General features: G+C 41.1%; 1 protein-coding gene across 13 annotated transcripts in view; it reads left to right on the top strand.

The window, feature by feature from the left end:
* The window catches only part of cux2b (cut-like homeobox 2b), a 327,011-nt gene that overhangs the window by 138,036 nt on the left and 176,098 nt on the right, over window positions 1-12,877 (top strand). Inside the window, exon 1 of one of the 13 annotated variants that reach the window (XM_088000025.1) lies at window positions 9,338-9,468. The exons of the other annotated variants lie outside the window; for them this stretch is intronic. The gene's annotated coding sequence lies outside the window, so the exon portion shown is untranslated. Of the gene's footprint in view, window positions 1-9,337; window positions 9,469-12,877 lie in introns of those variants that run through there. 13 annotated transcript variants of the gene reach the window in all.

Below are 12,877 nucleotides of genomic sequence, written 5' to 3'. Positions count from 1 at the left end.
ACACTTCAAACCACCCAGAAACCTGTAAGAACTCCATCCGTTCTCCCTATTCCTCCACCTCTGCCGCATCTGCTCAGACAAGGAGACATTCCACTCCCAAGGATCCACCTATTTTGAACAGTGTACTTTTCCTCCCTCTGTCATTTAGACAGCCCTCCACCGCATCACATCCATTCCCCACTGCAATGCTCTAAATCCCCCCCCTACAAACGCAATAAAGACAGAATCCTCCTTGTCCTCACCTACCACCCCACATCCAATGCATCATTCTTAAACACTTCCGCCAACTCCAACTAGACCCCACCATCAAGACATCTCCCCTAACCCCTCCCTACCTTTCGCAAGGGCCGTTCCCTTCCACAGTCCTTGGTTTGTGCCACTGTCCCCACCATATGTCCAGTCAGGTGCAGAGTATCCCATTACACACCTGAGATGTGCCTTGTCGGTGGTGGACCAGTCTTGGGGAGTCAGGAGGTGAGTTGTTTGTGGCAGAATTTCCATCCTTTGACCTGCTCTTGTAGTCACATGTCTGCAGTCAGAAAATATTTCCAAGACCCTGGTTAGAAAAGGGAACATTTTAGGAGTTAACAAGAAGTAATCCCTTTGATTGAAATATTAAGGTTAGTGTAACTATACCATTTTCAGTGCTAAGCAATATAAATTATTCCACATTGTTGGTTTTTAACAGTGTTCTTACGCTTGGTTATTTGAAAAGATCTCCCTCCACAGGATGTAGAAGATAGCTGTTTAATTGAAACTGAAGTGAACCAAACATATTTCACCAGTGTCAGCAGAAGGGAACACCTGAACAAAACAATTGCATTTTAATCTTTCAACATAATCCCGACAAAATCAGAGAGAACTGGAAATAAAACTAAAACCAGTTCTGAAGCAGTGATATGGTAATCAGTGCTGGCAATAGCAGACAAGCTGCATGAGCGTTCCTCTGTCTGGCTTGGTTGAGCTTTTCCACTTTAATATAATGTCTGTCATCTGGGCTTTGCAGAGTCTTTTCCACTAATGATTACTTTGTAAAGTAAGGAGACCGTTGAAAGCTAATGATGTGGAACACATGTTAGGGAGGAGGTGGAATAAGTACTTGGTTCCCTCTACAAAATTCCTTTCCCTTTAATCTTGCCATTTCTACTGGTAATAAATCAAGCACTAAAGGGTCACTGGTTGCCTATTTATTTTAGATTGCTCAGTACTTTCAATAGACACGATTTCCTGAAAAGAAAGCTGAAAGCACAAGGGGCAGTGAAAGCTTTAAACAATTTGCTGTCCCTTTTTGGGACCTTTTTAATAGCCAATGTTCTTCTTAATGGTTGAATAAACCAATTTCAGTGCCAGGCTTATTTTCTGAACCATTAAATCATTCTTAATTTATTTGTTCCTGCAATATAGATGTCGCTGGCTGGGTTAGCATTTATTGCCTGTCCCTAATTGCTCTTGAGAAGGTGGTCATGGTGAGCTGCCTTCCTTACCTGCTGCAGTTTCTGGGAAGGCAGGACATCCTCAATGCCATTGGGGAGGGAGTTCCAGTGTTTTGACCCAATAAGGATGAAACAATGATGCTATATTTTAAAAAATGACGTGTGACTTGGAAGAGAACTTTGAGCTGATGATGTACTCATGCCTTTGTTCGAGACGGTGGAGGCTTTGGATGTGGAAGGTGGTGCTAACTGAGCCTTGGCGATTAGCTGCAGTGTGTCTTATAATGGTATACCCTGCAATCACAGTGTTTGCTGGGGACTGTTAATGTGGAGGGAGTGCTGATTGGCTACGTTGCTTTGACTTGGATGATATTGAATTTCTTGAATGCTGTTAGAGCTGTGCTCAGCCAACCAGATGGAGAGTTGAAACTTTATTGCTGGAACAGCACAGCAGGTCAGGCAGCATCCAGGGAACAGGAGATTCGACGTTTCGGGCACAGGCCCTTCTTCAGGGCCTGAAGAAGGGCCTGTGCCCGAAACGTCGAATCTCCTGTTCCCTGGATGCTGCCTGACCTGCTGTGCTGTTCCAGCAATAAAGTTTCAACTTTGATCTCCAGCATCTGCAGACCTCACTTTCTCCTCCAACCAGATGGAGAGTATTCCCTCCTGACTTGTACCTTGTGGACAGGTGAAAGGCTTTGGGGAATTGGCAAGTGATTTAGTCATCACAGAATATCCTGTCTCAGGCTGCAATGTACAGTGACAGTGTTACATCACTGGTCCAGTTAGGTTTCTGGTCAATGTGACCCCCAGCCCAGGATGTTGATGTAGGGAATTTAGTGATGGTAATGTCGTTAAATATAATTAAAAGAGGAGGTAGTTTTAAACATTCTCTTGTAGAGTGATGCGTGGTGCTGCTAATCAGCCCAAGTCTGAAAGTTGTTTTTGTGACATACGGGCATGGACCCCTTCGGCTCCTGAGGAATTGGGAATGGAGCTGAGCACTGTGTAATCACTAACCAACATCCCCACCGGATCTTCTGATGGGAAAGAGAGGCTATAGATCTTCATCTAAAAATGGTTAAAAATGTGTACTGCTGTGAGGAACTCCATGAGCACTGATATTCTGTGGCTGACATTGACTGCCAATAACCACAATCTTTGTGCTGGTAAGACTAAACAGTGGAGTGATCTTTCCTCCATTCCCATTGACATCAATTTACTTAGTGCTCCACGTCATCACACTAGATTAATGTTAATGATACTTTAATGTTAATGACAGAGACCCTCATCTCACCTCTTGAATTTAAATCTCTTGTCCATGTTTGGGTCAAGTCTGTAATGTGGTAAGGAGCCAACTGGAATCCAAACTGAGCATTGGTGAGCAGACTGTTGGCAAGTAAGTGCAGCTTGATGACACCTTTACTAAGACTGGTCAAGGGTACCACTGATGGGGTGATAATTGGCTGGATTAGATTTATCCTGCATTTTTGTGCATGGCTTACCTGAGCAACTTTGTACTATGTCAGGTAGATGCCGGTGATGTAGCTATACATGAATCGTTTGGTTAGGGGTGCAGCTAGTTCTGAAGTGCAGCAGCCGGATGTTGTCAGGGCCATTTGCTGTGTCTAGTATGCTCAGCTATTTCCTGCTGCCACATTCATCCAGTCCTGTTGGCTGAAGACAATGTGGACTCAGGAGGAGACCAGCAAGGATCATCCATTTGGCATTTCTAGTTTAAGGTGGTTGTTCATATTACAGCCTTGTATTTTGCACCAACATGCTGGGCTCCCCTGTGTTAAAGATGATAATGTTTTCAGAGCTTCCTTCTTTCCTTAGTTATGAAATCATTCATCACCATTCAGGACAGGATGTGGCAAAACTGCAATGTTTTGTTTTGCTCTGTTGATTTAAAGATTACTTTGTTTCATATACAGTATGTTGCTTTCAGTGTGTGCACTTAGCTCTGTGTCGTAGCTTCACCAAGTTGGCAGAGTGGCCTTTCGGTTTTAGGTATAGTTGGCTCTGCTTTTGAGATGCTGTTCTGCAGTCCTGGTTGACCAGGGCTGTTTCATTCACTTGATGGTATTGGTAGAGTGTGGAACATGCCAGGCTATGATGTTTCAGAGTCGAGAGTGTGGTGCTGGAAAAGCACAGCAGGTCAGGCAGCATCCGAGGAGCAGGAGAATTGATATTTCGGGCATAAGCCCTTCATCAGGATGTTCCAGATTATAGCTGAATGCAATTTTCATGCTGACATCCCACCGCACTTCATAGAAGATGACTGTTGAGCTCCATTCTAAATCTATCCAGTTTCATGGTGATAGTGCCACACAATAGCTTTTCCAATTTTGGCATAAATTCACAGATGTTGGTAAGGTTGACTGGGCCTTTGACTAGCCTGGATGACTTAATTGATACTGGATCATCAACCTAATTTTGTTGTAATAGTTTTTGTTTATCTTCCCAAAAATATACTTTATTCATAAAATTTGTAAGAGTACATTACAGAATTTATGATAAAATTCAAATTGTCTTCATTCAACATGTTCCACTCTTAGTTGCTTCAGTGCAACAGAAACATTCTTAATTTTTACAATCTACATTCTTAATCTTTACAATCAGCATTTCATGTCAGCGGATAGCTTGAGAGCAAAGCATTTCAGATTGAAAATTACAGAAAGTGCAATTGAAATAAACTTTTCACCAAACATCATACTCCACTCTGAGGTGCCTCATTCTAATTTCAATACTTTTGATGTTCACAATGTATATTCAATGTCAGACCTAAATCCCAGGGTGTTTTACACAATTTCCACCCCCCCCCCCTACAGTGAACTATGAGTGGCTTAACAGATTTTTCAGAGTCATAAGGTGGAGCGCTGGAGAAACCACAGCAAGTCAGGCAGCAACTGAGGAACATGAGAGATAAAGTTTCGGGCATAAGCCCTTCATCTGGAATGTTTTTCAGAATGGTTTGCTACAATTGAGTGGCTTGCTCAGCCTTATCAGAGGGCATTTACAAGTGAATTGATTGTTGTGAATTTGTAGTCACTTATAGATGAGAAAATGAATGAATTTCCTTCCCTTAATGGGCTTAGTGAACCAGTTTGGGTTTTATGACAATTCGGTCACCATTGCTAATGCTCGCTCCTTAGATGAGGTTTATTTTGGTCATTGAATTGACATTCTCCAATCGGGGCAGTGGGAGTTGATCTCCAGATGACTATTACAGATCTCTGGATTACCCATTAAATAGATGCTACATTGTTATATCTCTGTAGGTTAAGACATATACATTGCAATTCCATCCTTTGATACCTTTTTCATGGATGATCTTCAGATTAGCTGTAGTTTAAGACCGGTGGGATTTCAAAGAAATAGTAGGAGCTGTGTACAGTAATACGCAGACAGGCAGTATTTCAACGTTATTCAAAATTAGTAAACCAGGGAAGAATTGCTCTTCATTGTGGTCACTGGTGTTTGTCCATTGCTTAATGCATTTTCTTGCTTCTTTCTTGCACCCAGTGTCTCTTTAGGCCTTTAGGTATGGATGACTCCTTCAACCTCTTGCTTTTTGAAAGCCATGAAACTACAGTGGATATTTGTAACTCTCTGTACCTCATCCACTTCTATGCAATGCTAGAACAGGGAGCCTTTCAAAACTACTTGGTGCATGACGTTACAGTTGAAGAGGCACTTTTACATTTTAAATTTATGTTCCCATCAATTTGCCGATATGTTTGATGATAGTGGAATCAAGGGTTATGGAGATAAGGCAGGAACAGGATACTGATTAGGAATGATCAGCCATGATCATATTGAATGGCGGTGCAGGCTCGAAGGGCTGAATGGCCTACTCCTGCACCTATTGTCTATTGTCTATTGATTGGCATGGAAACACTGCCCTTCACAAAATTTTAGGCTGCGCATTTCAAATTGACCACATTAGCAAATAAAAAATGCATAAGAGACTTGAGTTGTATAGATTTCAAATGCTAGACTTGTGCACTGTGGCCAGGTATGGCTCTAGACTAGTTGGTGGAGCAGTCCTGTTATCAATGATGGCAGGCCGTTCAGCCACGGAGTTGCTGAATGAATTATATCCTATTCCACTCGTCTGTGATTTGGAAATTTGATCTCTCTGTATGGCTTGTATACACTCATGTTTCCAGTGACATGGAACAGTTTTGACCTCGTGTTAGTTGCTGGGTGAAATTGTTCTTCAGAAACACTGTTGTGGAAAACAGCAAGCTTGCAATGAATAGTCAAGTCCTGTGAAGATTCTTGCTTTTTGCAATGGTTAAAAGTTAATTAAAAACTGCTGCTGATATTATTAGTATTTGGTTTACTTAACCTTCTCACTGTAACACTGTCTGACATATTGTGGTGTAATGTATCGTATTAATTGCTCCTTCACGCAGTGGCAAGTGTATAAAATCATGCAATTAAGGCCTGGTGTACATACACAGATCTTTCATCATAGTGGTTTGTGAGAAGGAGCCTTTAAGAGGTGACAGTATGGATGAAACAGTTTTTTGTTTAAATACATTTCTGTAAAGCTTGTCATTTTATAAGATTTTGTAACATTTTCTTATATAAAAGGTCCAAACCACGATAGATGTTTGACTGTCTGACCCTGAATGGGAAAAATGTTTTGCAGTCCGTTCTCTGCTACTATGAAGAAGAAGCTCTGAGTTTAGATGATGAAATTGTACAGTTTAATTTAGCATTGTTTCCCATTCTTATCAGGCATTAATACTGAATGTCAGCTGTTTTTGGTTGGAATAAAACTCCCTCATTTACTAATCAAATGAAAGCACACTACCATGGATAAATAAAACCTGAAACTCAGCAGGTCTGGCGGTATCTGTGGAGAGAAAAACAGAGTTAGTGTTTTGCATCTGGAATAATTCTACTTCAGAACTGAAAGGGGCAGGAAAATGGTGGTTTCTATGTTGTTAACAGTGGGGAAGGGGGGAGCGAGTGGAACAGATGGTAAAGAAAAGGCAAAGGGAGTGCTAATGATGATAAAGGAGTGATTAAGATGTAAAATAGGTGTAAATGATGAGTGTGAAAGTGTGAAAATGAACTGCTGTGCTGAGAGCAAAGCCAACAAGACACAACCGAGCCTTGAGTGGACAGAGGTGTGGTTGTAATCACAGATGTCATGCTCTGAAGTTGTTGAACTCAACGTTGAGTCCTGAAGGGAAGACATAAAGTGCCAAAGTAGAAAGTAAGTGATATTCCTCCAGTTTATGTTGAGCTTTATTGAAACACTGCAACAGCCCCAGGATGAAAATGTTAGCATGGGAAAGGTAGTTTATTGAAATGACAAACACCTGCAAGGTTGGGGGTCATTCTTGCAGACCAAGCAAAACTGTTCCACAAAGGGGTCTCTCAGTCTCTGATTGATCTTACCAGTGTAAATGAGACCACATTATGAGCAGCGGGTAGACAAGATTGAAAGAAGTACAAATGAAGTGCTGCTTCACCCGAAAGGTGTGTTTGAGACCTTGGGACAGTCAAGAGGGCAGAGGTAAATGGGCAAGTGTTATACTGTCTGTGATTGCATGGGCAGTTGCCTTGGTGGGGAAGTGGTGAGGAAATGTTCAAAGTTATAGAGAAATGGACCAGGGTGTCATGGAGAGAGTGGTCCCTGCAGAATGGCTGACAGTAGAGGGGAGGGGAAAGATCTGTTTTGAGGTAGAAGCAGAGGAATGGCAGAGGATGATCCTTTGACTGCAGAAACCGCTGGGGGTGGAAAGTGAGAGCAAGGCTACCCTGTCATTATTTAGGAGGGTGGGGAAGTGGTGAGGGTGGAAATAGGTGTGACATGGCAAAGGCCCTACCAGCCATGGTGAGGGGGAGTCTTTGGTTGAGGAGAAAGGAAGTCATGTCAGAAGCACCCTTCTGAACGGTGGTATCATCCGAACAGATGCAACAGTGACTGAGGAACTGGGAGAATGGAACAGAGTCCTTGAAGGAAGCAGAGTGTGGTCAAAGTAACTGAGAATGGGTTTTCCTCTATGTTGGTGGACAGAAATGAAAATAGGGAATTCAAGGAAGGGAAAAGAGCCAGAGATGGACCAGGTGAAGGTGAACGAAGGATGGAAATGGGAAGCAAAACCGATGACTTTTCCAATTTTAGTTGAGAGCAACAAGCAGCACCGATTACATCAATTCACAGAGTTGTGGGTGGGGCCTGAGTAGGAATGTTCTACATACCCCACAAGAAGGCATTTGTGGCTGGGACCCATTCACATACCAACAGCCACACCTTTGACTAGGAGAAAGTGGGTCAAGGTAAAGGAGTGAGAATGAGCTTACCCAGGTGGGAGGAGGGGCTGGTGATGGATGGGGACTATTCAGGTCAGGCCTCTTTTCAAGGGAGAAGCAGAGAGCCTTCAGACTATCCTAAAGGGAGATATTACTGCAGCTGTGCCTCTAGCATTTTCTGTTTTTATCCCACATCAACCAGGATGTTTTAATAAATAAAACTCTCTTGAGAAAATGTCTCTTAAAACTGAGGTAATTAATATAGATTTTAAACGTCAATGATATAGTGTTACCAAAAAAATAGTAACCATGATAGTCTGTTGAATTCATAATTAAGCTCCACATTTTATCAATTGCAAATACAATTTATTTTCATCTCTGCAAACCTCTGTCCTAATACTGTCGAAACTCTTTTAGTACTTCTGGAGTCCATTATCCCAAAGCCTTTGTTAAGGCCTTCCATGCTTCACTTTCCATCATCACCACTTGGCCTTAAACACACCAACTCAAACACACTCCTGGCCCACACCAAATCTGGTCATGCACAAGTTACATTCACTAAGCTTCATTAGTACTTTGGCCTACAATGCCCTCAGGTTAAAATCTATGTCCTTGGCTACAAATCCTGTCACTGTTTCACCCCACCCCATCATTTCCAGTCTTCCATCTCCTTCCCCATCTTTCATTTTATCCATTCTCCCATTTCTTGTACAGCTTAACCTTCAGAAACCCAGTCCCACTTTGAATGCACTTATAAATATCTGCTCTTCATTTCTCTTTCCATCTTTTAAAACTCATTTTTGAAATGTCTCAGGATGTTTTTAAAATTCCAAGTGTAAGTCCACATTGCTCTTGACAGTGTTGGACCTATGACCAACTTTGAAAGAAGTGTCGGGTAAATATTAATTGACGTGATGAGATCTGATTTCTTTTTATCAGCAGAATTCCAAACTTCATATCTTGACATAAAGTGTCTAAGCATGTCTTTCTGAAGTCAGCCAGCAGTTAACACTGAATGTTGTATTGAGGGTGTACAGCACTATCTGAGGTGATTTCCTGTCACCTGGATGCAAAGGACACTGTGCCAGGATTGAAAGAGGTTTGAGGTGATGTCCGTGCCAGGAGTTATCACTGAACCACATGCTGTCCAGCCATTTGCATCATTGCTGTTTGCGGGATCATGCTGTGCTTAACATAGTTGCCATGTTTCTCGGTTACAGCAGTGACTGAAGGTGAACATAGGCTATTGTTTGTGAGATAGTTTGGAATGTCCTGAGATTGTGAAGAGGGCTCAAAAAACGCATGTTCTTTCTTTCACAGACATTCTAAAAACTACGATTGGCTTTGTAACTGGAATAACATCCAAGTTTGGTTTATTTACACTGACCTTTAGAAATGAGCTGAGCAGGTGCTCAGGAGAGTTGGCAGTGAAATGATATCATATTGCACCATATAACCACTCTAGCACACTTCATTGCCTGGAGTTGTGCAGCACAGATCGAAAGGGCAGAATTAAATCAAGGCGAGGTTTATGTGCGCCAGGTATATACGTTGCTGTGTGGAAGTTATATACAGCTTTGATTGGATTTTATTTTACCAGTGTGATGGTTTGCATTGGACTTGACACCATGGCTGGTCGTGCTATGGATTTACTACAGAACAACCTTTAGAATGACTGGTCCTTTAATCAATCAAGTCCATTCCTAGTGGGAAGCAATTTGTTCAGAGTCTTTTGTAGCACTGTTGGGTCTTATTGGTAAGCACATTACAGTGTTCATTTACCTTTCAGGTCATCTCGGTTTGATGGAAACTGTAAGAGGTTGTCCGAGTGGTACAGGTTCCCTAGATGGTCTATTTATTGACTGCCTGGGTCTGGCTACTTTTCAGATTAGACTCAACTTTGGAAGAAAGAAGTATGAAGTCAGTTTAAATTAACTGATTGAAATAACCGACAGAATGCTCTTGTGTGCTACTTTGGTCGAGGTGAGGCTGCCTTTGGGGTGGTCTGTCAGGCACAGTTTGCAGATACCATTTATTTGAGATGAGCTCAAGAGCTTTGTCAGGGCAGAGCAGATGTTCATCTTGTGTCTGTTTCTGCTATTTGATGAGAAATTTATTGCTGTTCTGCTGGGCTTGTGTTTGTCTACTGTGGAGTCTATTAGACGGACGAGTGGTTGGCAGAGCGCCAGGCAATGCTGTTTAGCTGAAATCCGTGCACTGGCTGCTGCCTTTGGGAAGCAGCAATAATGCATTTGCTAGCTTGTCTGATTGGCTGATTGATTTTGTGTGATTTGATTTATTGATCAATACCCTTAAGTTTGACATCATTGCTGGCGAACTAATCTTAAGGTGTTCAAGCCATCTTTGCATTGCAGAGAAGCAGAACTGATAAAGAATGTCTGAATAGAATCTGGGCTTATCTTAATCATCCAGTGCCCTGTGCTTCCTTGGCAGCATGTGCAGAGCACAATCACTAGGCAGAGCGGTGGAGATCTATAAATTGATGGAATCCAAAGCCTCCAGCATCGATTACCATTATAACAAACAGCAGTGCACAGAATGTCTGATTATTTTTAGACAAAGATTCTGTGCTCTCAGCAACAATTTTGCTGATGCTGTCACTGTGTCAGATATCTGCTGCTGATTGCAATTAGTTGCAACACAAAAAGAAAGAATCGGGCTGTGGAGGGGTTACCATTTCAGTAAAAGAAAGTCACACGCCGTACTTTAGACTTATGCAGCCACTTTGTGAGTCAAATGACTTGCCTAAAATCAGGGAGGAAGCTGTCACTCTGCATGCCCCTCTCCTGAACGTGCCGCCCGCCTTGTGGAGTTATGCCTTGGGGGTGGGGTGGGCGGGGTGGAGGTGGAGGAATACCCATGTATAATTTACCCAAGTGCTCACCATCTCCTGAGGGGCACAGTTAGGATTGTTGGCAAATTGTTGGCGAAGGTGGACATTTGTCCTTGCTAATTCTTTCATGGGATTTGGTGTTACTTGTAACGCTGATAGCCCTTTATGAGCCACAAGATCTTTTGGCTTTTTGGTACAAGTTTGGTGAAGCTTTGTGCTGGACTCGGTTGTTTCAGAGACTGAAGCCACATGGTGGCTAGACTGGACAGGAACAGCAGCCTTCCTGCCCTGAACTATGCGCATTTTACAACAATTGATAGTTCCATAGCTACCATCACTGAGATTAGCATCAAAATCCTGCTGTACTCATCTGTTGGATTTATTAATTGAATTTAAATTTCATAGATTGACATGCTGCGAACTCTCTTAACATGTGGTTTGATGCCACCTGATGAAATTGCGTTCAAATAAAAATACAGACTGGTCAAAGAGAAGGCAAAGTTCAAGAATTGTCTTCAGGCATAGACTTCAAAGTAGCACTATTTCTTATACGTTAATACTAAACATTGCTGTACATGGTTATTCCACATATACCTGATCAAAACGTATAGCTACATGAGCTAAGGGGTTAGCCATCTTCTTTATATGTCCATGTGAACCAGAGAGTGTGTACTCTACTTTGGTCTAGTGTGTTGTAACTCCACCTACATTGTGCTGTTTGTGTTCAGTGATGTGCAATGGGTGACATCCTCCCAAAATTGCTTCAGAGTCCTGAAGCCCTTCCCCCACAAAGTGAATCAGTGCCGTAGAAAACTAGCCTGATCCTCTGGATGACTACTCCTGATCCTGCTAGTCCAGTGACATTACCACTATGCCAACATCTAATTAAAACTCTTAGTTATGTATGTAAGATTTCAGGCTGAGCTTGCTACGTAATTATGAGAAGGAGAGAACTAAATCTGCTTTGCAGCTTTCCATTCCAAAGATGCTAACATCATTTATAGGTGCTTGCCATAACCCTGGCTGAAATCAGTGAGCTCAGTGTTGCATAGAGATCAAACCTGGGACTTGTTGGTCAGCTATTTACTGGATAAATTCATTGACCCATTGGGTAAGTCCCTAAAGGATTGTCTTTTGATATAGCTCATTCTTAATGCTGATTTTAAATTTTAATGTTCCATGCTTATGTCTTTATACAGTTTACTCATTAATTCTTTTTAGTCATCTGATTTCCTGCCACTAATTATCTATAGCTGAATTCATTTCACACCTTGTAACTTCATACATAGCTTAATAGATGCATGGTGTGTGATGTTGCCATGGCATATAATGAACAGGCTTAAAACTTTCCTGTCAAGCTGTGTTTCTGGAGTATTGATGTTTGCAGGAAAGAGCCTCATATATAGTAGATAACCTGTGGTAGAATATTGTCTTTTAAAAAAAACCATCTAGTACTGAGTATGATATTTCTAATAAAGGCTAATATATTCCAGCTTGAACTGAATAATGTAGATTTTAGAAAATTGATCATTTTCCCCATCTGTGCAGGTCAATGAAAACATTCCTGATTTGTAACAGGAAGACAATTCTCATAAAACTGATCTCTTTCACTGATTTCTGTTTGATTAAATATTTACAGATTTTCAATTCTATGTTTCTGAGAATGTTCACATTAGAACTAACAGGAGGTATTGAATATTGGTCAGACCAACAAGCTATTTTGGGTCAGCTATCAATATAACATCATGGGTAAAAATATTAATGGCACTTCCTAGATAAAAAGATGGAATGGGAACTTAATCATGCAGAAAGGCAGTTGACAATTGAGACTTCAAAAGAAATTAGTTGAATTGTGATAAGTTGACATTAGAAGAATCACATTTATAATATTATTCCTGAAGCAGTAGAAACATGGAGATATTTTACATTCATGTTTTAAAGCAATTTACTGAAAATTGAACTACTATATTTTACAACTTCGAAATTTCTGCTGCTACCATAAAATGCCATTTCTTATGATTGATTCCTTTGTTAAATTTGAAATTCACTTTGTTTCTAAGGCTCAAACTATCTAATCTGTCATCTAATTCCTGATCCTACTGTGTTTAGCAGTTAATGCAAATGTATTCATTTTCATATGTGTTAGAAGTATTTTATAATGTCACTCTGCTTCAATGTGGTGTTCACAAGGGAACACAACAAAGAATTGAATGACGTTTTCTTCTAAATTGTGTGACGTTGAATTTTATGAAATATTTTCATCTGAAATGATATATATTTGTGCTTTTTTTAACTCTTGCTTTTATCCTTT

The sequence above is a fragment of the Chiloscyllium plagiosum genome, unplaced genomic scaffold, assembly GCF_037043375.1.
Source record: "Chiloscyllium plagiosum isolate Xiang-an unplaced genomic scaffold, Cpla_swu_hap1 HiC_scaffold_24, whole genome shotgun sequence".
Taxonomy (NCBI): Eukaryota; Metazoa; Chordata; class Chondrichthyes; order Orectolobiformes; family Hemiscylliidae; genus Chiloscyllium; species Chiloscyllium plagiosum.
The sequence above is the reverse complement of the archived record's forward strand: the minus strand, read 5'-3'. Positions and strand labels throughout refer to the sequence as shown.